This window comes from Rhinolophus sinicus, linkage group LG03 (genome assembly GCF_036562045.2).
Source record: "Rhinolophus sinicus isolate RSC01 linkage group LG03, ASM3656204v1, whole genome shotgun sequence".
NCBI lineage: Eukaryota > Metazoa > Chordata > Mammalia > Chiroptera > Rhinolophidae > Rhinolophus > Rhinolophus sinicus.
In genome coordinates, this window is record NC_133753.1 from 103,119,677 (window position 1) to 103,146,751 (window position 27,075).

At 55.0% G+C, this 27,075-nt stretch overlaps 1 protein-coding gene across 7 annotated transcripts in view; it reads left to right on the forward strand.

Moving 5' to 3' along the window:
* Positions 1-27,075, forward strand: part of GTF2IRD1 (GTF2I repeat domain containing 1) — a 104,056-nt gene that overhangs the window by 504 nt on the left and 76,477 nt on the right. The window contains exon 1 of one of the 7 annotated variants that reach the window (XM_019754983.2): positions 257-409. The exons of 5 other annotated variants lie outside the window; for them this stretch is intronic. The gene's annotated coding sequence lies outside the window, so the exon portion shown is untranslated. Of the gene's footprint in view, positions 1-256; positions 410-601; positions 703-27,075 lie in introns of those variants that run through there. One more of the 7 variants, XM_019754984.2, reaches the window with a different exon arrangement.

The following is a 27,075-nucleotide window of genomic DNA, read 5'->3' on the forward strand; positions in this document are numbered from 1 at the left end:
TCCCGTATGTAAATGGCAGCCAATGGAGGGTGGTGTTGCGCGGGGCTGGGATTAGGGCCGGGGCGAATGGCTGGCAATCTTACTGGGATTACAGAACAAAGAGCCTCCCCGCGCTCCCGCTCTCGGCTCCGCTCCCCGCGCCGCGCCCCGCCCTCCGCCGCAGCCCGCGCCGGGGGTGGGGGCCGCCGAGCGCCAGCCCCCCGGCCGGCCGAGAGCCCCCGCCGCGGCCCCCTCCCCGGCCCGCGCCCCGCGCCCGCCCGCCCCCGCCGCGCGCGCCGCCCCGCGCCTCCTCTGCCGCGCCGTCCCCCATTCTCCCGGATTAATTAAGGAGGCAGCGGCAGGAGGCTGCGTCCTGGCCGCGGGCCGGGGCCGGGGCGCCGCTGGCAGGAGCGCTTGGGGATCCTCCAAGGTAGGAGAAACTTTTGCGGGGGGCGGGCGCCCAGGCCCTTCTCCCCTCTCCTCCAACCTCCGTGGCCCCCGCCCCTCCCCCTCAAGGTGTTACAGAATCTGGGTCCGGCTTTTGGGTGCATTGCGAGGCACGTGACTGGGATTATAATTCGGGCCGGGGGAGGGGAGGCACGGCCGCCCCCACCTGCCGGGAGGGTGTGGGAATAGGGAGCTGTCACCCCCGGCCCTTCCGGAGGTGGGGGGCGTCCCAGGCGGGCAGCGGGCGCCCGCAGGCTGCTGCAGTTGGCGAATGAGGTCAGTTGTGCTGCCCGTGAGGCGGTCGCTCCCGTGTGGGAGCCGAGGGGGCTGGGAAGGCCGCGGTCCCCCCACCTCTGCCTTCCTCGGGCTGGGCCATCCCCTGGCCCGTGCCCCCCATTCGCAGGCTGAGTCTAACACAGCGAGTACTGGCCCAGCACACTGTTTGGGTCTTCGGGGAGGGGGCTGGCCTGAGCGGTAACATCTGAACCACTGGTGGGGGGCAGGAGTCTCAGAGGATGGCAGTGTGTGTGGGGGGGACAAAGGGTTCAGAGGAGCAAGTTGGGGCGCCCCGTCTGTGGGCAGTGTCTGAGTTTTGCAGATGGGTGGGGAGGCCAGGCAGTGGAGGAGCCACAGGGTGCGTGATGCCCACCCCCCATCCTGAATCCCTGGGAATGATGGGCTTCACACCTCTCCTGGGCTCCCCAGTCCCACCTTCAGCTAGGGAAAGGGATGATGCCCTGGGTCCAGAGGATGACCATGCATCTGAGAGTGCCCTCTCTGCGGTGCTGGAGGGGGCTCGAGCTCTGGAGGTCTGGCCCTGTGACCCAGCCTCCCAGGACCAGACCTGGGGTTGGAGGCTCCCAATCACAGCCAGAGTCAGGGAGCACAGTTTGTAGGGGTCTCCCTGCTGGGCACGTGGGGGAAGCACTAGCCTTGGATCCTTGGATGGAGGGTGGCACTGGTGATGTGGGGTGTGGGGCTGCCCTGTGATTGCTCTGGGCCTGGCAGCAGGGTGAGGGGTAGGCCCGGACAGCAGGCACCTGCCAGAGCTTCTCTTACTGCTCACGGCAGAAGGAAGGGGTGGCCAGAAGCTGTTCTCACCCTCTCCAGCCATCGTGTTCCTCTGTGTGTTTGGTGGCCGGGTGGCTAGGACTGCTCGCTCCTCAGTACTGGCCTTGGGCTTCGGGGCTTGGGAGGTGCCTCAGAGCAGCCCATTTATTTCAGCAGCGTCATTCCCAAAGGGAAAGGGCACCAGCATCGATTATTTATTCGGAGCAGGAGGCAGCGGTGGCTGGGAGGCTGGTGGCTGCTGGCTGCTGGCTGGGAGGGGATGGGCACAGAACAGCGACAGCAAGGATGGGGTCAGTAAGGTGGCCCTCTTGAGCCACCCAGTGCAGGGCCCAGGATGGTTTGAGGTGGACTTACCTCTCCTGAACAGGGACAGGTGGACCATGGGACAGGCCTGGCCCAAGGCGATAGGATGTTGGAACCCCCAACCTGCTTTTGGGATGTGGGAGGCTTAAGACCACACCCCATTCTGGAGCCTGCTCTGAGAGTGACCTAGAAAGTCGCAGCTCTGACTCAGTGGGTCCCAGAGGGCCCCAGCAGCGGAAACCAGGAGGATTGGCACTCTAGCCGCTCATCCAAAATGTGGGAGAACTTGGGGGGGGAAGGTTGTAAAATTGGGCCTTACAGACAGCATTATAGGGGTGCACTTAACCTACTTAAGAGGGCTGTTCTCTAGATGCTGGAGGAAGGGACATTTATTGCAATGTGCTAATCACAGATACTTTTTATGTGTTCATTTAAGGCAGTCTCCCAGAGCTGGGCTAGCCCCTGACACGGTGACAGTGCTTGAAATAGTTGGGAAGGCAGATGTGAACATAGGGGGCTCCGCTCGGAGGCAGCTGTTCTTGCAGCCAGCCTGTCTCCAGCAGCCAGGGTGGCTCAGTTTGGTCGTGGCCTGGTTATCAGAGACCCTAGGTGAGGATCTCAGGGTGACATGGTGGGTGATGGTTTGGGGCGATCATGCCCTAAGTGCGACCTTGGAACCACAGACCGCATCTGCTTCATCCCCATTCTCGGTCTGGTTCATCTCCTCCAGCTCTCATCTGCCCACGCAGGCTTCCTCGGTCCCCTCATTGAATCCTGTGGTTTTCCTGAAGTGCCTTTGCACATGCTGTTCTTACCTGGAAGGTTCTTCCCACCCTTCCCCTGAGGTGAACTTCCTGTAATGGCCGTGTCTGGCGAGGGTTGGGGGGCAGGGGTTATAGAATTTGTTTTTTTCCTCTCGTTGGTCTGGTCTTAGCTGGCTGTCACGTCCTCAGGCTAGAAGCCTGAGTTGGTCCCCAGAGCTGGCCAAGGTGCTACCTCTGTGTCCCCGTGCTATCCTGTCCTTCCTCTGTCCCAACATTGATCTCACTCAGAGGTTACATGACTATCTCCTCAGTTGCCCTAGGGACAGGGCAGGAACTGAGACTTGCTTTTGATTCCTTGGTGCCCCAGGGCTGGTACCCAAATACTTGGTGAATGGCTGCTTGAGTGAGTGAATGAATGAATGAATGAAGTCCTGCTCCAGAGCCTTGGCCCACATTGCTAAGCAGACTCTCCTGTTGTTCCTCAATTCCGGTCTCTGGGGCAGGTCCCCCACAGTGGTAGGAATCCCAGGGTCTTTGTCTGAGCTTCCTGCTCATCATCTTCCCAGGGCCTCCTCGTTCCCTGTGTCTTCTGAACCTGAGCTGGGCTTTGCTGCCCAGGTATCACCATCCATCCCACTTCTCTCAGTTCTCTGACTCTTGGCCATTCACGTGCATCTCTGTTTGATGGCCGGCAGCCAGGGACGCAGTCAGTTTCTTTGGGACAATCCAGGTGCGTGTGCCCAGCATGATGGGGCCCACAGAGGCCTTAGGGGGTACCCAGGAACAAGACCTGCAGGGTCAATTCACAAACACCGGAGAGCAGAGCAGGACCCTGGGCCAAGGGCTCAGGACCTCCCAGGATGTGGGGAGCCGTGGACCTTGGGGAGACTGGAAGGGAATTCCCAGCAGGAATTCATAAGCAGGGGCAGAGTGGGGGGAGAGGGTTTGACTGTGGGGGAGAAGGAGGAGGTGAACCTGGTCAGTTTACCTCCAGTGGGATGGATGTGCCCCTTGGTGGCAGGATAACCATGGAGACGTCTGTGTGTAGGTGTTGGTGGGTCCCAGCACTGGGCCCCCAGCTTCCTCCGTGTGGTGATGTCTGGCTGGGACTATCTGATCCTGCTGCTCACCGGGGCCGGTGTTGTGTCCTTTCAGACTTTGTGCTGTGGGTTATAGTGATGACAGCAGAAGCTCAGAGACCTGGGGGGAGGGTGCTGCCAGGGGCTGAGCCTCTGTTCTCTGGGGTGAGTTAGATTTCCTGAAGGAGCTGGTGGGCTGTACTTGGTTCATACCAGACTTGGGGTGACTGGTGGCAGTGTCTCAGGCAGAGAGGAGAGCTCTTCTTCCAAACGCCATTCCTCTTGGGCTGGAGCTGGGCCTGGCTGACCCAGAGCTGTTTGCGTGCCCACCTGTCTCCCTCCTTCAGGACCACCTGCTTCGGGTTGCCAGATTTAGCTAATAAAAATAGGGACGCCCAGTTAAATTTGGATTTCAGATAAGCAACGGATAATGCGGTGTTGGGGACATCACTTATACTGAAAAGTTAACTCATCGTTTATCTAAAGTTCAGACTGAACCGGGGGTCTTGTGTTATCTGGCAACCCTACAGCTGCGGTCTGTTGAGGACGGGGGAGGGAGAGGCTCGGGGTGGCTGGGGCCTGAGCTGGGGTCAGGGCTCCATGGGAGGCTGCGGGGGGAGGGTATGGAGTGCGATTGAGTCTAATTTCCTTGGTCAGGCATTCTCCAGTCTGTGGTCCAAGGTGCAGATCTCCTGTTAGGCCTGGTGGTGTGGGGGGCTCAGGGTCCCCAGTCTGTGCAGCCCTGCTTTTGTCTTCTGTGCCACTGGTTCATACGGCACAATAAGAGATGCTGGGAAGAGGGAAGTTGCCAGGGCCAGCCTGTCAGAAACGAACTCAGGATTTGCAGTCAAGATTTGCAGAGCCAGACCTGATCACCGGAAGGCTGTTTCTCGGATGCCCACCTTCAATGTTTGGAGGTTCTGTCCCTGGCGCCCCTGGTAGGAGAAGGTCCTTGCTGGGCCTGTCACAGGTGTGAGGGGCTATCCCTTTGGAGGGACGCTAGGTGGTTGCTGGGAATTGCTGCCATGCTGCCATCTGAGGTAGGGCCCTCCTCCCCGCACCCTCCTCCCTTAGCGCCTGTGCTGTGCTGAGGTCCCTGGAATGTGGGAGGATGGGGCCCATGGCCAGGAAATGAGGGGCGGGGTCTCATGGCTCATGCCCTTGCCACCAGTCCAGCCGTATGCTCACATGTAACATGGAGTTGATACCCCTGTCCTGCCTGAGCCCCAAGGTGGCACTGTGGTTTGAGGGGCTCAGTGTTGCATTGTGGGGACTCTGCAGCTGCTCTTGGGTATGTGGGTCACTCTGGTGCAGGTGTGGAGTGGAGACAGGCTGGGAAGCCAGAGGTAAGAGGTCCCAGCTTGAGGGCGCTGAGCCAGGCTGTGGTTGGGGAGGGCAGGGGAGTTGAGAGCGGGAGCAGCTGGGCCCACAGCTGGAAGAGACCCTTCAGGCTTCTCTCCTGGAGGCTTGGACAGGGCCAGGCCTGTTTGCTGGTTGGGGTCTATGGAGGCGGGGGGTCTGTGTCTGTCTGTCCATCTGCCTGTCAATCCAGCAGCAGTGAGACTTGCAGAGGCAGCACATCTAGGGCTCTGAGGTGCTGGCATCCCACCGCAGGTGGCAGGTAGGCGGGGCTCACCTGCCTGTTGTTACATAGTTGCTGAAATGCCCAGGTCTCAAGTATGCCATCCAAGGAGATCGACCAATGCATGCTCATGTGGCCCAGCCCCTGTCAAGACGTAGAACATTCCATCTCCTCCTAAAGTTTCCTCAAGCCCGTTTATAGCCAGACCCCTCTGCTCCCCACCTCCAGCCCCTACACCCTCTGGCCTGTTTTCTGTCTCTATAGCATCTTCCAGAGTATCACATGAATGCAATCACAGTTTGCAGCCTGTTTGGCTTGGTTTATGGGGCATAATGCATCTCTCACATTGTCTCAGGTTCCTTTTGCTTGCTGAGTAGTATTCCATCGTGTGGACCCACCACATAGCTGCACCCGCTCTCCTGGGGTGGAGATCTAGCACACCTGGCTTGACAAGCCCAGCTCTGGCTCAGGACCACCCAGAGGAGCGGGTGCCCTTTTCTCATTTTCACAAAGTCACTGCCTGCACCCTACCCCCATCCAGAGCTGACCTGAACCAGGAGAACTGCATGCCTCTGTCCGCAGAGCTGGAATTTCATCCTCCGGTTCTGGTGACTCACATACAGTGAGGCCCGATGAAATTACACCTGCCTGTGGCTGCCCTCAGGGCTGAATCGTCCGCCATGCTGGTGGGCTCCTGGACAGCTGGGGGGCGGGGGCTGGCCTGAAGGGAGGGGAGCTGTCTGTGCCCTGGGGTGTCTTGCCCTTCTCTGTGTGCCCCACTCCCCTGGGAAGCTGGGGGTCTCTGGCCATGTGTTTCTGGTCTCCACTCCTGTGGCTTGTTAGCTTGGGCTAAAACTCTTTTCCTGAAACAAGGGCAGGGCTTCTGGGGGTAGGGAAGGAGGGCAGTCACAACAGGGCTGTGTGACCTCGGGCAAGTGGCTTCACTTCTCTGTGCTTCCATTTGGTCATTTGTAAATAGGAGAACAGAGCATCTGGTGTACAGGGCCAGTGTAAGACTCAGCTCCGGTAACCGAAGCCGGTGGGGTTCCTCAGAACCTTGGAGGGCCCCGGGGGCTGCCAAGGGGAAGGAGGTAGGGACGTGTGGGCATCCAGCTCCCTGTGTCCGCCGTTGGGCCAGAGTAAGACCACTTTTGTCTGAGTTAACTGTTAGGGTTCTAAATAAAATATTAGGTTTGGGATGCACCGCTGCCTGTGGTCGGTCCTCATGAACAGTGGCGTTTCTCCTGAATGTTGGTGCACGCAGCGCTAAGATTTCAATTGGTCACGGAAACTTCTAGTCAGGCCGATTCCAGCTCTGCCACCTGCCCGCTGTGTGTGACTTGATCGGCCGCTGCATTGGCTAAGCCTCAGTTTGACCATCTGGAAACCCTGCAGGGTTCCCAGGTGGGCGTCATGACTGGCAGTGCACGAGTGATGGAGTCCAACAAGATGGTTGGGCTTTCAGGGCTCCCGAAGGAAAGGGCACTCCCTGGGTCATCGTCTGGCTCGCATGGGTGTCGTGAGAGATGTGGTTTTAACTTTGTTTTTTGTGCAGAAATGATTGACTTTTCCTGAGGAGCTGGGCTGCCCCCACACCTCCTCCCTGCACCCCACCATTGCCCCCCCAGACCCTGTGTCCTCAAAAGCTGGACCCCTCATTCCGACCTATGGACTGTACTCAGTGGGAAGCCTGCAAAGAATGTGGCAGGTTAGCCCGTGCAGAAGAGCCCTCGGGCGCTCCTGGGTGGCGCCCTAAGCAGACAGGACCCATGCCTGCCCACCCACCCAGCTCCAGGGTGGTCCTGGCGTACTCCAAGGGGGTCTTGTGACTGGGCCAGTCTGATGTCTCTATCATGTTTATCCAGGAGCTGGTTTTTCAGGTGTGGCAGCTTTTAGCAGAGAGGCCCAGGTTGGGAGAAGTAGGGCCTTTGGGAAGGAGGTGGTTGCCCTGGCTCCCAGCTGGGGATGCAGCCCTCTGGGCAGGTGGGCTAACCAACCACATCCTCCCTCTAATTCTGGGCCATGCCCATCTGGGGCCAGCCACTCCCTAAAACACTCTTCTCAGTACATCCTAGGGAGAGATGCTCTATGTCACCCTGGGTCAGAAGCCATGCCCCTCTTTGGGGGGTCTTTTGGCTGCCTCGGGGCTTCCCCACTTCACAGTAGGGTACCATGGAACCAAAGCCTTTGAAGCCACACAGACATGGGTTCAAGTCTCAGTTCTACCACTGACCTGCTGTGTGGCCTCAGATAAGTAACTTCACCACTCTGAGCTTCATTTGAACAAATGAGGATGGTTATCCAGACATTGCAGGGTTCTTGGGAGGATGAGCACATTCAGTCTGGGGAAGCTGGTAGACATTTCAGTTAAGAGCGTGTTATCATAAGAAACAGCCAAACCTGTAAAGAATTTTTATTAGAGTTTATTTGAGCCAAACTGACATATGCTGGGGAGCAAGATCTCAAATGCTCTGGAGAATAACAGTTTGCAGTTTCTTTTATGCACCTGAAATTAGGGAGGGAACATAAGGAAGATTACATGAAGGTGGGAGAAGGCAAGGTGAGGATTGGGTTACGGAATGGTTAAGATTATATGCTCTCTTGAGGGTGGTCACACTTCAGAAGGAGGGGTCTGAATAGGGGGCATTTCAAAGGTGTGTTAACCTAGATGCACAGAAACCATGGACAGGGCTATGCTTATGGTGAAAATAAGCCTTTTACTAAAGAAGTTCTGTGCCTGGGGTGTGACTAGTCACCCACCATGACCTGCCCAGTGAGGAATTTATGATCAGATCACACTGTGAGGTTACTTTCCCTGGAACCCCTTTTTCCTCCAGAAGTGTTTCCTCACCTTGTCACATGATGACCCCAGAGGGGAACTGGACACCATCATTTCCTACTTTGCTTTTAGCCCCCGCCCCTCTGGGGAACACACCCTCTGCCCATGGAACATGGGGTACGCTGTGCCTCAGTTTCTGCTGCTGCAAGCTGGGAAAGTTCCCAGGGTAGGACTGGTTAGTGCCCTTGGCCTGTTCCCCCCTTGGAGTGTGTAAGCTGCATCATTATGAGATGGCTGGGGCTGCTCGGGTATGGGCACTGCAGCTGGTTCCTGGAGAGCCTGCCCTCCCTGTAGGGCTGCAGGGGAGGGGAGACAAGCCCACTCTCAAGTGTGTCTAGGGCAGCCTGCAGGAGGTAATTTTGCTGGGCCCTGGAGGATGGGTGGGATTCAGACCCAGGAGTAGGCAGGGATGGGCATTGGAGGGGTGGGGGCAACAGTTTGAACAAAGGTCCAGAGACAGGAAATGACTGTGCATGTGGCCAAGTAAACATTTCACTACAGAAGTGGCAAGGCATCCCACAGAGACCAGCTTGGAGTATTGTGTTGAGTCCAGTGCGGACCTTCAGCTGGTCGCCTCACTCCCAGGCTGGGCGTGGCCCGGCTCTGCCTGTTTTCTGTGCCAGCCATGATGAGTTTCACTCAGTTTCTAGAAATACTGTGCTTTCCAATGTGCTGTTGCTTCTCCCTAGAACACGTTTTAATGCTCCCTGTCCATTTCAGTGGGCTAATTCTCACTTGCAGGTCTCAGCTTGGATGTCACTTCCTCCCAGAAGCCTTCCCTGATGCCCCTCCCAAGTCTGTGTTAGGGTCCCCTCTGTCCCTACAGGCCCTGAACTAACCCTGCGTAGCCCTCATCACATATTGTGTTCCAACTGCCCTTGGACTTGCCTGTCTCCTTCCAGTGTGTCGAGGCATGCTGCCTTGTCCCTCTGTATCCCCAACACCGAGCCACATAGAGTGAGCGTCCAGTACAAACTTATGATGTGAATTAGAAGTGAGCTAGGTGTCAGGGCATTTGGGGTAGGGTCTTGGAGGACGGGGGGCTTTTTCCACCCTTCAATACCAACTTCCTCTGATTCGCGCCCATGCTCCCCAAGGGCTGCCTCTGTTGGTCTGGCTGTGGCTGTCAGGAACGTCCAGAGACAGAGGTGGTGATGGTGGGGGTGCCATGTCTCCTAGGCTGGGGACAGCACAATTTTGGGGGTTTCCCCTCGTGAAGGGCAGCTGGTGTGCCTGGAGAGAGCACAAGTGTGGAAGCTCAGAACAGTTAATCCCTGGGGCTATTTAGACACACATGATTGATAGTATGCACGCACGTGTGTGTATGTGCATGCATGTGTGGTATTCTGGAGGCCAGCACTGCCTGTGCCAGATAAACTGACATTGAGCTGAATCCCAGCCACCAGCCTGGGATGAGTCGTGCCCGGTGTACAGAGCCCCCTCTAGATTCACCGGGTGGCAGAGGGGCATGAGTCCTTCAGTTAGGAGTATGTGTGGGTCCAGGTAATAGAAAACCTGACTACAGAGACTTAAACAAAGGATTTATTTGTTCCTCACAAGAAAAAGCCTGTGGGTAGGCAGTCAGGGACTGGAGTGGGGGCACAGTGATGTCTTCAGGGGTTCTTTTCCTCCCTAACAGTTTAGATTTTTTTTCGTTTAAAATTATTTTCTTTAAAATGTGCACTTCAGTGTGTTTCTATATATTCACAAAGTTGTGCGATACTCACCACTATATAATTTCAGGGCATTTTTATCACTCCAGGAAGAAATCCAGATTCATTAGGTCACTCTCCCTCTCCCCTCTCATCCCTGGCAACCACTGACTTTGTCCCTACAGATTTGCCTATTCTGGACATTTCATATAAATGGAGTCATGTATCATGTGGCCTTTGTGTCTGGCCTCTCTCACTTGGCATAATGTTTTTGAGGTTCATCCACATTGGTGGCCTGTGTCAGAATTTCATTCCTTTTTATGGCAGAATAATATTCCACATAATGGATATACCACATTTTGTTTATCCGTTTCTCAGTTGGTGAACATTTGGGTTGTTTCTACGCTTTGGCTGTTGAGAATACTGCTGCTGTATAAGTTTTGTGTATAAGTTTTTGTGTGAACTATGTTGTCCATTCTTTTGGCTAAATATCTAGGAGTGGAATTGCTGGGTCATGATGGAAGTTCTATGTTTAACGTTATGAGGAACTGCTAGACTACTTTCCAAAATGGCTGCACCATTTTCTATTCCCACCAGCAGTGTAATGAGGATGCCAGTTTCTCCACATCTTTGCCAAACTTGGTATCGTCCATCTTTTTGCTTATAGCCATCCTAGTAAGTGTGAAGTGCTGTTTCATGCGGTTTGGATTTAGCACGTTGGATTTTGTCTTCATGCTTGTGCCTCGTGGTCTCAAGATGGCTGCATCCCCTCCAACCTCACAGCCATGATTCAGGTAGAGAGGTATTAGGGCACACTCTTCTTGAAGCTTTGCCTTCATGCACACCTTCTGAGGGACTTCTCCATATTGCACAGGTCCAACCCAGGTCACATGGTGCCCCCTAGCTGCAAGGGAGCTGGAAAGACAGAGGCATCAGTTTCCTGGCCTATTGGGAGAGGACCAGGGTTGGGGATGCTTATGGGCAAGGCGACCCCTAGTCTCTGCCCCTTGTGGCCCAGGCCAGTGAGAATTCCTTCATTTCTCTAGGAGCAAGAAGAGGGATGTGGAGCCCCCCAATGGGTAGGGTGGGGACTTAGGTCATGGATGCCTGGCTCTGCTGTAGCCCAGGGTCACCGTTGCCCATTAGCCAGCCCCTGCCCTGGAGTCCAGGGGCCCACACCTTGCGGAAGACAGTGTCAGCCCCCTTCCAAGCCCCCCCGACTCCCCTGCCCACCCAGGAGTCCTGTAGCCCAGGCTCCCTCAGTCTTATCTCAGGGCCTTTGCTGCTCATTGCCTCCCAACCCAGAATGAGCTATGGGACTTCTCGCCTTTCAAACTGGCCCAGGCCAGAACTCTCATACACTGTTGATGTGAGTGTAAAGTGGCATGGCCGTTTTTGGAAGTTTGGTAGTTTGTTTATTATTGACGTAAAATCACACCATAAAATTTACCATTTAAAAGTACTCTATTTGGTTTCTAGTGTATTCACAAAGTTGTGCAATCATCATCACTATCTAATTCCAGAAAATTTTTATCACTCCCGAAGAAAACCCATACCCATTAGCTGTCACTCCCCATTCTCTCCCCACTCCCAGCCCCCTGGCAGCCACTAATGGTGTCTCTGGATTTTGGCATCTTTTTATAAGGTTAAATGTGCAGTTACCGTATTACCCAGCAATTCCATTCCTAGGTATTTATCCAAGAGAAATGAAAACTTAGATTCATATCAAAACCTGAGGAGAAATATCTATAGTGGCTTTATTCATGATTGTGTCAAAGTGGAAACAATCTAAATGTCCGAGTGTCGCACGGATACACAAACCCTGGTCCATCCATACCTTGGAAAGCTAGTTGGCAGTGGAAACAAGAGAACTCCTGATACAAACAACACAGGTGAGTCACAGCTGAGTGAAAGGCATAGACCCAGAAGGCTACATTCTGTATGGTTGCAGTTATATGACATTTTGGAAAATGTTAAAACTGTAGGGACAGAGATCGGGGTTGACTAAGAATCGGGTGGCTTGACTAGAGCTACAGGGGAGTTGGGCGTATTGATGCAACTGTTCTGTCTTGAATGTGGTGGCAATTACATGATTCTGCCTTTGTGAAAACTCATAAAACTACACCCTAAAGTGAATGTTACCGTATGTATATCACACCTGGATTTGGAACCCACCCTCCCATGTAGGGTTAACCTACCCATTTGTTCTAGTTGGGGTCACGTTCCCCTTGACATGTAACTATTGAGTTTGGGTCTTTCGGGACGGCTGATGTGACTTCTGCCTAGCGCTGGGGCCCAGGGCTCCTTTGGGGCTTCCTGCCACCTTCCTCAGACACTTCTCCCTCCCCTGTTCCTGAGCCTCTTGGGTGGGGTGTGCCATCATGTGCTTATGGGCCATGACCTGTTAGAGCAGAACATGCTGACCTCTTCCTTTTCAGTTGAGGAAACTGAGGTCCAGGACTGGAGGCAGAACAGCTGGTGAGAAGTTTTGGAGCCAAGACAGATGGGGAAATAGGGGAATGAGAGTGATCAAAGGCCCCTTTGGGGCCTCTGAAACCTCCCAAAGTGGGAGAGAAAGAGTCCTCAGCTGGACAGAGTGGCTCAGATTCTGCCTGGAGGCAGGAAGTGGCAAGTGGCTGATTGCTGTGAAGTGTGGGAATGGCTATTGGCCCCTGGAGAGAGGGCCACCGATTTCTGCCCGTGGAGCCCAGGGTGTCACTTTGGGTAACCCTCCAGCCTCATTATTATCCAGCTAAATCCCAGCAGACAGTCCTCAGGGTCTGCCAGGTGGGACTGACAACCTGGACTACCTCCTGGGGAGACCTCAGGAGACCAAGGTTGAGGGGGACGGACAGGTGGATATCTTGGGTGGTGACCCCCTAGGAGGTGTGGCTCCAGTCTCGGTGACACAGGCCTCAGGTTTATCCTGGTGGTAAGTCGCTCACCATGTGTCCACCCTGGTATCGCTGCCGAGAGCTCTTGAGACTTCCATGAGGATGGGCGTGGAGGGCATGGCCGCGGCTCAGCCTGTGGGCACAGTGTTGGAGCTGGCTCACGCCCAAGTGCCCACTGCCGGCCACCCACCTCGGGGAACTAGTTTGGAGCTATGTCAGCCCCATGAGGGGGATTCTCACGCTAAATGGATCCTCGGAGCGGGGGCTTAAGGGTGCCAGGGGCAGGGCCTGTGACTCCTCCCCACTGACCTGCGCTTCTGCTGGGACAGAACTTTGGAGAAGGAGTGACTTTCTCTTCCCAGGCTTCCGATGGGGTTTCTTTGGGGGCATGAAACTTGTTCCATTTTCTTGGCTCAACGTCCACTGCTACAGACGATGAAGGCAGACTGGGCAACCTGGAGTCTGGGGTCTGCTCAGAGGCTGGCGGCTCCAGGAATCCCCTTCTGCTGTCTCCGTAACCCACCCCACATCCCAGACAGCCTATGCTCTTGGCAGCACAGGACTCTTCCTTGGGCCGGCGACCCCATTTTTGGCTCAGACCATGACATCTCCTTACCGTTAGGATCCTTCTGGTTGTCAGGGCTCACAGTGCCTCTGGGAAGCCTGCCTCGGACCTCACTGATCCAGGAGAGAAAGCCCAGCCCCTTGTATGAAGCCCCTCCACCCACTGGAAGGGGGGAAGGCCCTCGAAGAAATTCTAGCCCAAGTTCTGAATTATAGATGGGGGAACAGGCCCAGGGAGGGGTGGTGCCCTGGCTGCCCTTTGGAGAGTTAGAAGCCTGGTCTCCTGACCCCTAGCCATGGAGCATGGCTGTCCCTGGTGGCCCAGAGGTGGGTGCTGGGTTGAGTAGAAGCCTAAGGAGGGTGAGGCCAGGTGCCTGCTGGGTGGGGCCGTGAGCCCATCGTTTTCCCCACCAGAAAGGCTCTGATGCTCCTCATCCAGGTTGCTCATCCTTCTGAGAGACCTGCTTCTGTCTGGCAAGGGGGCTCTGGGGACATGATCGCCCCAGGGGCTGGCACCACCCCAGTGTGGGCTTCTTCCCACCACCTCCTGACACCCAGCCCTCAAGCGCTGCAGATGCTTCAGAACCGGTACATCTCCACCCCTTCCACTACACTCTGCTGATGAGCTGCCGAGGACCAGCCAGAACTGGGGGGGGGGGGGGGGGCAGGTGCTGTGGTCTCCTACTGCCCAGCTGAGTGCCAGGCAGGCGTGCATTTCCCATCCAGGTTCCCTGCACATGAGGGAACAGAGATGTCACTGTCTTGCCAGTCAGGAGACCAGTGTGAGCTGGCCTAGAGCTGGAGACGCAGCGGTCGGGAGGAAGGAGCTCAGCAGATGATGTCAGTGAGAAGCCCTCATCGCTGCCGTTTCTTTAACGAGCGCGCATGATCTCAGGCCCCGTGCCAGACACTTTCCACATGGTAGCTGGCGCGGTCCTCACCATGCTGAGTGGCAGAATCAGTGGCACCATTTTGCTCATGAGGAAATAGGCACGGAGAGTTCAAGTGCCTCCATGGAAGCTACCATCTGGTGACAGCCGGGCCGGGACTTGATCCAGCTTTGGTTGACCCCAACACCCAGGCGTTTCCCCCTCATACTGAGGGGACAGCCTGGTGTCAACAGGGCAGCGGGGCACTCAGGCTGACCAGACGTGAGCGTGGTGGAGTTGGAAGAGCTGGAGGGGGGCCTTGGATGCCAAGGACACCATGTTGGCTAAGCTTCTCCCCTCCTCTCAGACCTCCAGTTCATTTTAGCTACTCGCTCACCCACCCGACACATGTGTGTGGAGTGCCTGCTGTGGTTCTGGGGCACAGCCGTGAAAATCCCTACCCCCAGGTGCACATGTCTGTTGTGGAGGCTGCCCGGCCTGGCCTTGGGTTCCGGCCTCTGACGTCCTACACACACCTTCCCATCCAATGGAATGAACCAGCCATGGGGTGGGGACCCTTCATGGTCTTAGATTGGCAGTGGGCCTGGGTGTACGGGCCTTTGGCTCAGCGTTTGGGCCTGTGTCCTGAATTCAGAGGCCTTGGTACCCATCTGGAAGGACCTGGGAGGCCTGGCCCCCATCTAAGAGACTGTGTGTGTCTCCATCCACCTCATTGGTTCTGGGTTTCTCATCTGAAAGAATGAAGCCCTTTTGAGCCCTTCACACCCCCCTTCTTTCTCCACCTCCTTTCTCCCCCGGATCCCACAGCCTCCACCCCTCCCACTCCTCGCCCTCTGCGCCGCTCCCCTGCCCGCCCTGTTTGCTGCACCAGCAGTGCTGTTCCTCTAGGCTCCTTCACCAGCCTCCTGTCTTCTGATCCCCCAGCCCTCAGGCCCCACCTTCCTCCCTTCCCCGGACTCTCTGATTCTCTTGTCCTCAGTTTCCCTCTGATTTCTCCCACTACATTCTCCCTGGGCACTCTAGTCCCTTTGAGTGCTGCCTTCTACCAGGTGTTCTCAGATTTTGTCCCTTCGGCCAGAACCCCCCACAAGCCTCCAGCCCCTGATACCCACAGATTACAGGTGGCACTCAGCATCCCAGACTTGGCCTCTCAACTCCTCCCTTCTGTTCCCTGCTGCGCTGGGGATGCCATCATCCCCTCCATGTCAGAACCAGGAAGTCCAGGTGCTTCCTTCTCCGGACTCCTCCATTGATTCCATTACAAACTCTGCCCTTCTCCCCCAACCCATTGCCACCGTCTGCCTCAGACCTGGCCGCGTCTGGCCCAGACTGTTAGAGAAGTTTGCTAACTCCCAGTCCCTGGCTCCAGTCCTGCCCACCATAGTTTGCCTGCCATATCCTGCCAGAACCCCTTAAAATGACCTTGTTTTACCCCCGCTCCAAACCTTATGGTGGTTTCTGTCCCTAAATGATGACCTTCTGAGGTCCTTGACCTGGCCCTAGCAGCCAAGCCTGTCTTTTCACCCACCACTTCCTGCCCTGACCTGAACATTTCTGCCACGCAGAGCCAGGCCCAGTGACCTACCCCATCCACTGACCTGCCTGAGCACAACTGCAACACGTGGGTGGCCCAGGCGGTGCTTGAGTTTCCTGGGTAGCCAGTAATTTGGCACTCTTTCAAACGGGGCTTGCTGTATTTGCTCAGCATTTATTTCCAGGGAGGTGGGCGCTGCAGGGGGCAGAGCGGTCATCCCCCTTGTAGATGAGCAGTGCTTGGGCACAGTTCCCTGGCCCTGCTCCTCCCCTGCAAACTCCTGCCCCCCCATAATGTCAGGCTCCGCTCAGCTCCGGTGTCACCTCCTCCAAGGAGCCTCCCCTGACTTCTCTACCTGCTGTCCTGTGCTCTGGTGTGTCACTGATTTTTATCTTTAACGGAAGTATAATAATTTACTTAGAGTAAAATGTGTAAATCTGAAGTGTCCAACATGATGAGGTTTCCCCTGTGTATACACCCATGGAACCACCACTCAAATCAAGTTGTGTCACACTGCGTTTTAATCTTTTCTCCCCTGCATAGCCTTTTTGATTGTAATTATCCTCTCCTCCCAGCCTGGGACTCTCTCAAGGGCAGAAGCACCGGCTGCCTGCCCCAATGCCGTATTAAGTGAAATGTGATGGTGTTGGTGTGTGTGCGTGTGGCTGTGTCCCCACATGCATGACCATGAGTTGGGGGAGGAAGGTGGCAGGGGCTGTGGCTGTGGGAACTTGTGTGTTTTGAGCCTGGCCAGGGGCCCCACTGCAAGGCCAGATGCCCACTCTTCAGTAGGGAGACGGGTTGGTCCCATTCCCCAGCCAAGGGCCTCAGCTGGGAGCAGCAGCCCCGCCCGGAGAGGCCCCTGCTGGCTGAAGCCTGGAGATTAGTCTCCAAGGCCACGACGCCAGTTGCCATAGGCACGCAGGCCTGAGTCAAGATTGCGATTTCTCATCCTGGTCACGCAGGCGGCGCCTGCCCCTGCCCACCTGCCATGAGCCGGAGCCAGGCTTTAAATAAGGGGTGGAAACTTGACCCCACCAGAGCCCAGACACCCCATAATACCAACACCATCCTTCCCATCTCCTCTGGGGTGGCAGAGAAATGGCAAAACCTGAATTTGGGGGTTCCCTTCATTGTTTTAGCTCCCAATTGTTTTAGCTCCCAGAGCACATGCATGGCCCTCGCCTGGTCCCAGGGCGCCCAGTCTGAGAGGAGGCAGTCCACCTTCATAAACCTCTTCTCCACCTGTAAAGGATAAAGCCCTGCCTTCTGGAACCCTGGACTAAGGAGGAGGAGACAGGGCTTCACACTGCCAGGCCATTGGCCTGTCCTGTTCCCCAGCTTCTCTGAGGAGAAGGCGGGGGGCTGCCCTCATTTTCCCCGGGAAGCAGCATCGGGCATGTGCTTCCCTGGCTTTGCCCTTTGCCCAGCCTGGGGCCGCTCTCCTGCCCTGGGGGTGGGGCAGCTATGTGGGTTGGTTGGTTATTTTTAAGTTTCTAAGAATGAGGTTTCTGTTAGTTTTTTCCAAATTGCAAAAGTGATACCTCCTTATCTCAGGTAATTTTCAAAATATGGAAGAGTAGAGGGAAGAAAAGTCCCTCGTGATCTAGCCACTGAGATGAACAGTCTGGAATTTGAATCCCCGGCTCTTCCGTGTGTACCCGAGGTCAGTAGTCTGTACAGCGTTGCTTTCAGCCCCCCGGGGCCTCTTAGAGTGTCTGCTGTGTCCTTTTTGTGCGTGGTGCGTTTTCACGGATGTATCATTGGCTTTGGCGAAATGCCTTCGTAGGTTCGTCCTCGCGTTTGGACAATTTTCTCAGGATAAAATGGATAGAAGTGCTGGGTCAAAGGGTAGGAAACTGGTTACACCTCTGGAGATGTGTCAGGGGGACTTTCCTGTTGTCCGCTGCCTAACTGGGGATCCCAATACCTGACGTCTTTTTAAAACACTTTATTGAGGAAAAAAGCTGTTATAAGTCAATAGCTCAATACGTTTTAGAAACCGAATTGCCCAGGTAACCAGCACCCAAGTCAGTAGCAGCGCATTTGCAGGCCCAGAGCCCCGTCCATGCCTCACTTGTGTCCCCCATGCCCCCAGCATGACCGCCATCCTGACTTCTAACGTCGGGGTTCGGCCTGACTGAACCGTACACAAATGGAATCCTCCAGTGTGACCTTTTGCTCCTGGATCCTTCCATCATACTTGAGAGATTCTGCCGCGGTGTGACATGTAGGTTGGTTGGTTGTATGTCTGACGGCTTTTTCAACAGATCAGGCCCCAGGGACGGTGCAATGCAAACAAACGCGTGGGCACTACACTGAGGACAGTGCATCTGAGTTACTGCACGTTTACAAAGAAACAGTTTGTTTCCTTAAAGGACCTGCCCTGGTGAATAGGAAAGAGTCTGGAATAGCAGTTATGCACATGGGAGAGCCCACTGTGGTGTGGCATGAACTTGCACTGGGTGTGCCGAGATCAGGGGTAAAGCCTGCCCCCTCTGGGCCTTGGTTTCTCCAGGTGCACATGGAGGTGGTTGCATGAGGGTCCCGTCCAGTTCTGAACACCGTGACACTAAGTGTGTACTTAGAAGCGCTAAGAGATCATTTTTTAAAGTGGCAGAAGTTTGCTTTTGCGATCCTGTTTACTAACTTGCCTCAGTTTCTCCGTAAGGCAAACATACACTGTCCTTGACCTCTGCCCATGTTCCCCCCAGGCCAGGTGATTGGTGGAAGGATCGTTGCAGCTAATCCTGTCTCTCCTGTAAAAACATGTACAGACCCTCTTTACAGGGGTCTTGATATGTGGACAGCTTCCATTTGAAAACCCCCTGGGGCCAGGGACCCAGTGCCAAGGAGGCAGCCTATTCTTCCATTTGGGGGGAGCCCTGCCAGCTGGGGAGCGTTTCCTTGGGTTGAGCCAAAGCCTGTATCCCTGTAACTTCCTCCGGTGTGACATGAATGAACCTGGACTTCGTGTGGGACTTTAGGAGCCAGTCATGGAATCGGATTGGCGAGATGACGTGCATTACCAGGCCTGGCGTGACAGGTGCCACTTGATAGCACTTGGTAAATGGAGCAGCTGCTCTTACTGTTATTTTAAAATTGCAGTAAAATACCTATCACATAAAATTTACCGTCTTCATCATCTTTTAAGGGTACAGTTTAGTAGTGTTAGGTACATTCATGTTGTGCAACCAATCTCCAGAACGTTTTTCATCTTCCCAAACTGAAACTCTATACAAAAAAACCACTATCGCCCTTTCCCCCCTCTTCACAACCCTTTGCAGCCTCCCTTCTGCTTTGTCTCTGTGCGTTTGACTATCCTAGGTACCTCAAACAAATGGAATCATCCAGTATTTGTCCTTTTGTGACTGGCTTATTTCACTTAGCATGATGTTCTCAAGGTTCATTCATGTAGTAGCATGTGACAGTGTTTTCTTCCTTTATAAGGCTGCATAATATTGCATTGTATGTGTATACCACATTTTCTTTGTCCATCTGTAGGTGGACACTTGATGGCTCCCACCTTTTGGTTATTGCAAATAATGCTGCTGTGAACATGGTACACAATTCTTGTTGAGACTTATTTTATCATCAACATCGCTATAACAGGATCTCTGAGAGGTCACCTCTTTCAACCCCTTGTCCAGTGCTTGAGTCTGTCTGTCTAGCTTCCTGCTGAAACTTCTTCCAGGGGCGGGATGGGAGCCCTTCTAATACCTCTGACTATTTGAGGACTGGGAACTGGAGTGGCTTAGGGTGGAGAAATGGGCTTCGTGAGCAGGATCCTGGCAGAGGGGAGGACAACCAGGCATCCTCTGTGTCTCCACATGCCCCACTAGAAGGAAGCAGGTGGGGGCTGCAGCAGGAGAAACTCAAGATTTGATGCTTGAACAAACGTTTCTTAATTGTGGAGACTGAGGGACAATGGTATTTATCAGGAGTGTCTTGGAGACGGAGGTCTTTAAGAATGGATTCCACTTCAACTAATGTTTAATCCCCCCAACAGCACAGTGAAGTGGGTCTGATTGGTCCCATTTTACAGATGAGGAAAGCAAGGTGTAGGGAGATTAAATAACTTGCTCATCAGACTGGCCCCCCAGGAAGACAGGGCTTTTAAAAGGTTGGTTGATTTTCATTTATTTTCCATCCCACCTTATTTCAGAAATTATTTGAAAGACTGATAAAGAAACACAAACTATAGTAAAGTGAATCTAAATTTGGAAATGCCTACCATGGAGTCTGGCCTTTAGGAACATGTTCAGTTATATGTAATCCGACAGATGGAAGAAGCACGGGGTTTGTGTTCTCCTGTAACGAGAAGTATGGAGGTGGGTGTTTCAGCCTTGGGGCGGCTACTCGGACATCACAGGGGTCGGCACCTCTGTTCCCTGGTTCTTCCAGCCTAGGCAGCCGCTCTGGTCATCCTGGCCTAAAGGGGCGGGAAGCATTGGGCAGCCTGCTCTGTGGGTGGGAGGAGAAGTTCAGTGGGGGTTGAGTGAAGCAGTGACAGCGTCTGCCACCGAATCCTAGATGCTCACTGTGGGTAGATCCCCAAGTGGGATGTATGCTTCGTAGCTGCCAATTGGAAAGGGAATCCTGGTCTGGTGCAAAATAAACTAGGAGACAAAAGCAAATGGATGACGTTACAATTGGTAACGGCTGACTTAACTAGGATATGCTTTTTCTTTATCTTTAAAACAATGTGATGTCCAGTGTGCAGAGTGTTTACCTGTAGATACAACTGCAAGGAAGAGAGACCTCCGCTAAAAGTGGCTTAAGCAGTATAAACTTTTATTATCCATAACCCAAAGGTGCCGGACCCAGGGTCGCAAAGGGCCATGTTCTTTCACTTGTCTGCTCTGCTGTTCTCCACATGATGGTTTTACCTCCCGGGCTGGCTCCTTTTGTCCCCAGAAGGTGGTCATGGTTGGGGGTGTCACGTGCAGGAGAAGGAGAACATCCTGGTTTGAGTTGCTTTCTGACAGCCAGGAAAACTTTCCTAGAAACCCACGTCTCCGTGGCCAGGACTGGGTTACCCGTAAGCTCCTCCTCAAACCTATCCCAGATAAGGGGATAATGGGATTGCTTTGGTCTGAGCCTTGGAGAGTCACTAGTTTGCTGCCCCAAGCACCCACCTTTAAATGAGGACTCAATGGGGCGCTTTGGCAGAGTGTGGCGAAGGACTTGGTGTCTTGACCACAAGTCTGGACCCCCTGCAGCTGCTCCAAGGAGCCTGCCCGAGCAAACAGGAGAGGAAGTTAGGGTTGCAGTCTCTGTTCTCTGCCATTTGCAGCAATGGGAGGACAGTGGGGAGGGGGCAGGAATTCAGGGCCCAGGCAATCCCGTTCCCACTGGGGGCCCCTGGGACAGGAAATGGAATGTCCAGTGGGGGGTGGGGTCTCTGAGGAGGAGGGATGCCCCTGCCCCACCCCCAAGAGGGAGAGATTCCTTTTTGTTTGTTCTCTCAAGCTTATTTTTCAAGAAACACAAGCATATGGCAGCGGATGGCGCGGGGGCTGTGTTTGGGTGGTGTATACGCTTGCCTTTTGCAGGGCTGAGTGTATTTTTTCGCCGACTCCAGCACCCAGCTGGTACACAGGGCAGTGAGTCAGAGGCACTCCCCCAGCATCCAAAAAAATCCAGTTCTTTTCAGTGGGTGGTTCTGGGGTTTCCACTGGGAAAGGGATTGGAGAACTTTACAGCAAACCCAGGGCTGAGCTTTGCAGAGGTCTGAGCTGAAGGCTGTGTGTCCAAGAGTTGAGGACTTGGACCAGAATTTATGAGTGGGATGTGGGGAGCAAGGGGGGCCTGGACTCATTTACTGAGGCTGCTGACAAATTACCATAAACTTTGTGCCTTAAAACTTCCGAAACTTAGTATTTCACAGTTCTGGAGGTCAGAACAAAATCAGTACCACTTGGTCAAAATCAAGGTGCCAGTAGGGCCATGCTCCCTGCTCTGGGGGAGAGTTCGCCCCTTGTCTCTTCCAGTGTCTGGTGGCTGCCAGCACTCTGGCTCGTGGCTGCTTCACTCCAGTCTTCAAGGCCGGCATCTTCAGATCTCTCTCTGTTCATCTTCATGTGGCATTCTCTAGGTATCAGATCTCCCTCTGCCTCCTTGTAAGGATACATGCGATGGCATTTAGGGTCTACCCACATAATCCAGGATAATCTCCCCATCTCAAGGTCATTAATTTAATTACATCTGCAAAAGTGATTTTTCCATATAAAGTGACATTTCAGGCTCTAGGGATTAGGGTGTGACTATCTCTGGGGGGCTGTGTTTGGGCCTGTCCTGAGTCCCTAAGGGAAAATTTGAGCAGCCATTCTTGTAGATGGACAGATGGAGATTCCCAGCTGACCCACCCCTTCTCTTCCCATCTCAGCTCTACCCCATGGTGCTGCTTGTGGGTACCCCAAATATATCCTACAGCTGCATGCTCTGCCCTCAGGGTGTATTGGTTATCTATCACTGTGTAACAAGTAGCCCCAAACTTAGCATGTCAAACCACAGTCATTTTTTGTTTTAATCTCTCACAGTTGGGGCTTGACTAGACTCAAATGGCTCTGGTTCAGGGTCTCTCCTATAACTGCAGTCAAAAGATGGCTGGGGTTGGGGTCATCTCAAAGACTTCCTTACACTCTGGTCTGGTGTCCGGTCTGGGGAAGGGCTGGGTCTTCTCAGGCATGTCTAGATCCACTTGGCCTCTCCAGCAAGGTCTCCAGCAAGGCCTCTCCATCAGGATAGCTAGACTTCTTACATGTTGGCTCAGAGCTCTAGTGGTGAGTGTCGCAGGCAGGAAGGAGATGGGAGCAGCTCAGTGCCTTTTAGGACCTGGCCTTGGAGGTGACATGGTTAGAAGTGAGACATTGAGGCCACATACAAGAGGAGAATTCCATGTCACTACTTTACGGGAGAAGTGTCAAAGAGTTTGCAGTCATGTTTCAATCTACTGCAAGAAGACACACCAAAGAGGCCCCTGGGGACCCGGAATGGAGATTTGTTTGCCCAATGGGTTCTGGGAGCCTGAGGACCCAGAAAAGGGCCCAGGGCAGATGTGGGTTCCAGTGGGGCATGTCCTGTTAGGCTTGCAGACTGCCTGCCCTTTGGAGGAGAGCTGGAACAGGGCCCTCTGAAATGCAGGCCCAGGCTCTGGGGCCACAGGGGGGACAGTGCAGGGTGTTTCCTGCTGGATAGTCCCAGAGTCTGACCACAGTCTGGGTTGAAAGCGCTTTAGGGGTCTGCACCAGCTCCCCTCCTGCCTCATTGAGGACCCTGTGCCATATCATGCTTGCTCATGCCTCAGTGCCGGTGCCCCCCTCCTCCCCACCCACCTTCTTCATGTTTCCTGATTCTTCCAAACCTGCATAAACAGCTCCTCCCCTTGGACGCCACTCCAGGCCCAGTTCTGTGTATCAGGCCAGTACTGGGCAGACCCGGGAGGCACACAGGAGTTGGTGGTCTCGTGGGGACCCAGATACCTCCCCCCTGGCAGAAGGATAGTTGCAAGAAGGAAGAAGGAGCTATGGGTGCCCAGCCAAGGGGCAGCATGCCAGCCTAGAGGGTCAGCACGTGAACCTGTCAACAGCTAAGAGTGAACCTGGCGAAGGGAAGGGGCGTCTTACAAAGGGCACAGAGGTGCCAAGAGGCAGAAGCCAGAGGACAGGTGTGTCCAGAGGCCTGCAGGCTAGAGGGAGGGCAGTGAGGCCAGGAGCAGGGGCAGGTCTGCTCGCAGTGTATGATAGTGACTCCCGAGGGCGAGGCTTGTCCTGTTGGTCTGCTCGAGCTGAGGTTGTGCTGCTGACCTGCGGGCTTGGGCTGGCGCCTCCTCCGTGAGGGGCCCCTGTAGTCAGAGTGACTGTGCTGGGATTGGCCCAGGAGGACTTGAATTAGTACACTTGTGCCTGTATGTGTTTGCCAGTGCTTACACTCACCTCTGTGTCAGAGATGTGCTCGTCAGGTACACCCTCTGTCCCTTTCTCTCCCCCTTGCCCCATTCCAGCAAAGGCCACTGAGCATCTACTCTAACCTTAGGATTAACGTTCAATGAATACAGCCAAGCACTTCCCTTTATGCATGGAGTGAAGGTTGTGTATCTCTAAGCCAAGCTTCTTCCCTGTGCCTCTCTTCACAGAAATGATAATATCATCTTTTCACTGGTGCTCTCAGAGAACTCCTATTCACCCTTCGAAACCCATCTCAACATTCATCAACTCAGGGAAATCTTGTTTGGAGACCCCTACTCTCTCAAAGCTAAACAAACAAAATGTTTAAATAAAAGGGGGTTAGCCCTTTCCCCCGTAGCAAGATCTATTCCTGGGCGAGCTCTTGTGCTCGTCCTCATTTCACAGTCCTGTAACTCTCAGTGGTCGTGCTGGCCCCTCAGGCGAGCTCTAGGAGGGCAGGCAGTGCTGTCTGAGTCATTTCCAGGAGGTCTTTAGTGAACAGGTTGGGGTGAAGGGAGACCAGTGAATCATCCCCCTGTGGCCAGGCCTCCAGCTTCTGCCGAGCTGTTGCAGGCTGGCTACCTGCTCCTAAGAGCACATTACCTGGGAGCTGCGACCCGGCTGATGGCCAGGTGGAGGTGTGCTCTCTGTTCTATCCCAGGGTAGCCTAGCTGGGTGGCTGATGAGTGTAGCCCTTGGGGTTCAACAAGTGTGTGTGGAAGGGAGGGTGGGGTACCCGACACAGGTACCCCTGATGCAGAGGGACCTGGACATGCTGGTCCGTGGGAGGAGGGCACGGACTGGGGTGCCCCTCGCTCACCATCCGCGGGATGTGCTGGTTGTAGGAGAGCTGGTGATGTTTGTTTCCTGGTTCGACTCCAAGCCAGTGGAGACCAGTGACCGTCCCTAGCCTGGTAGGACCAGGCCTCTTGCTGTCACTCTGGCTGGGGGCTGCTCTTACTCTGTGTGTGTAAAACACTATCTCCTTTCTTACCCACCCCTGTTCTTTCCATCACTGTGCTCGCTGTCACACACACACTCACCCTCTCAGACATACACTGTCACATCTGCACACACTCCAACACGCTCACTGATGCCCCTCACACTCCTGTTTCTTTAAGCCCGTACTTTGCAAGCTCTGGAGAGACTTGAGGGGTACGGTCTGGATTCCCAGTTGAGCCACTGGCCAGGGAAAGTGTCTGCCCAAGGTGGCCCTGGGCTCTGGGGACAGGTATGCTTCCCACAGGCCCAGGGAGGAGAGACAGACCCTTGTGGGGGTCTCCTCACCTGCGCCTGCCATGGGGCCCCACAGCTTGGGGAGCAGAGCTCTGGGTGAGCTCCACTCTTTGCAGTCTGCCGAGCCCGCTCATACGTGGGTATTCCAGAGGGAAGTGGACTGAACGCTGCAGCATGGGGTGAAAGGAACCCCGGTTTAGTCGGCAAGATCTGGGCTCAGGTCCTGCCTTTGCCACATCCTGGCTCTGGGACCTTGGGTCATGGTGCCTGAGCCTCCAAATCCTCTGACCTGAGGGTGGGTGTGAGAATTAGCTGTCTGCCGGGGGCCTATCTAGTCCTGGGAACTCAGGAAAAGCCCTATTGCTCCTTCCCTCCCCTGCCAGTCCCTGTCAGAGAGAATGGTGGCCAGGCCCCTGTGGCGGGTGGCCAGGCCCGCTTCCTTGGCACTCGTTAGCTTGGCTCTTGGGTCCTTCGGGTGTCCTGTGTGCCCCTTCAAGTTCCTGGGCTCATGGTGCAGATGATCGGCACCAGGGCCCCCGCCATCGAATGCACAAGCCCTGCCCCTGGTCCTCGCTGCCTCCAGCCAGGAACGCGGCCAGCCCTCTGGGTCTCGTCAGCCACCCAGCTGGCCTGTCGCAGCACCTGGGTATTAGTTCCAGTCCTCTGAATTAGGAGCCCTGCCCCGAGGAGGAGCAGAAAGAGAACGGACTGTGTGGCTCATGTGTCCCAAATCTCTTCCTGGCTTTGTCATTTGGGCAAGAATGTCCTGCCTCTGGGTCTTGGTTTGTTCACCCTTGAAGTGGGTGCAGCCCCCTGCATCATGCCACACCCCTGGTCGGAGGTCACAGATGTCAGAGTGCTTGTAAGCGGGTGGCAGCCTCCAAGGGGAGGTCGAGGCCCTGCTCAAGGGGACGCCCAGGGGCAGCCATGGTCAGCAGCAATGAGGCTGGCTCTCCAGCATGGGAGAGGAGGAAGCTGGCAGTGGAAGCAGGGCAAGGGGGGGGCGTGTTGAACCCCTGGATGAAGGGAGCATCTGGGATGGTGGGTGGGTTTTTAAATGGCCTGAGCTGGGAGGTTGGTCTGCAGCCCTGAATTTTTTGCCTCCACCCCTTCCCACATCTGACTCATTTACTTTTGCCAGGCACTGGAGGAGGTCAGGTGCCCATCAGAGCAAGCAACTGTCCCCTGAGGTGTCTAGGCCATGGGCAATGGACAGGAGAGGTGCAAGCGTCCCAGCTGGCCCGGAGTGCCCAGTGCAGGGTGTTTGGGATCAGAAAACCAGCTGAAGTGATGTCCCCTCCCCCTGGCCCCAGGGCTGGTGGGAATGGGCTTTCTGGGCCCCACCCCTGTGGGCACCTCCCATGTGGAGGCAGGGCAGCCGTGACTCAGACGGGGACACAGCACGTGGCTGATCTTTGGCTCAAGGACCGGGCTGGCCTCCAGCTCTCAGCGGCCAGCAGAGCTGCCACTGTCTGGGCAAGGAATCCCGGCAAGGGAGGGAGGTGACGCACAGGCAAAGCTGAGCAGACTGGAGTCGGAATGCTGGAGCTGGAAACATCCCCAGAGACCACCAGACTGTACCTGGCTGTGTGTCAGGATCCCCTGGGAACTTAAAAATACAGTGTGCTGGCCCCCACTGTGGGCCTGTCAACTCAGGGCTTCTGGGGCCCAGGAAGCTGGGGGGTGGGCTGGCAGGTGTTGGCAGCACCTGTGCTACCTGCCTGCTTCCCTCACAGGTGGGCAGAGCAAGGCGGGAAAGCTGGGTAATGGGGCAGGGGTCGCACAGACTGGGAACCAGGACCTTCGCTCCCCCTGCTCCAGCTCCACCTTTTGGAGCTTCATAAAACACGGCTGTCCCCTCTGGCCCATGTCTGACCCTCAGACACATCAAGAGAGTGGCTCGCTTTCCTCCTGTGACCTCCCTGGATAAAGCGGCCCTGCCTCCTCCTTTGGGAGGCCTCTTCTCTTTGTCCGCTCCCCCAGGGAGAGCCCCCAAGCCCGACTCTCACCTTGCAAAGTGAGGTCGAATATTTTGGAGCTGAAAGCAGGACCTGATCTCTTCATCTTCCTCGCTGGTGTCTGTTCCTGTTCTCAGAGTCATTTGCCTTCGTGGCCCTGCTGGTCCCTGTGTGGTGGGACGACCAACCATCCTGGTTTGCCTGGGACTAAGGGGTTTCTGGGCTAAACCCAGGAAAGTCCCGGGCGAACCAGGGCAAGTTAGTCAGCCTGACCGAGTGTTGGCTGTGGATTGGATCAGCTGGTCTCTCTGTTCCCCAAGTCCTGGCGAGTATG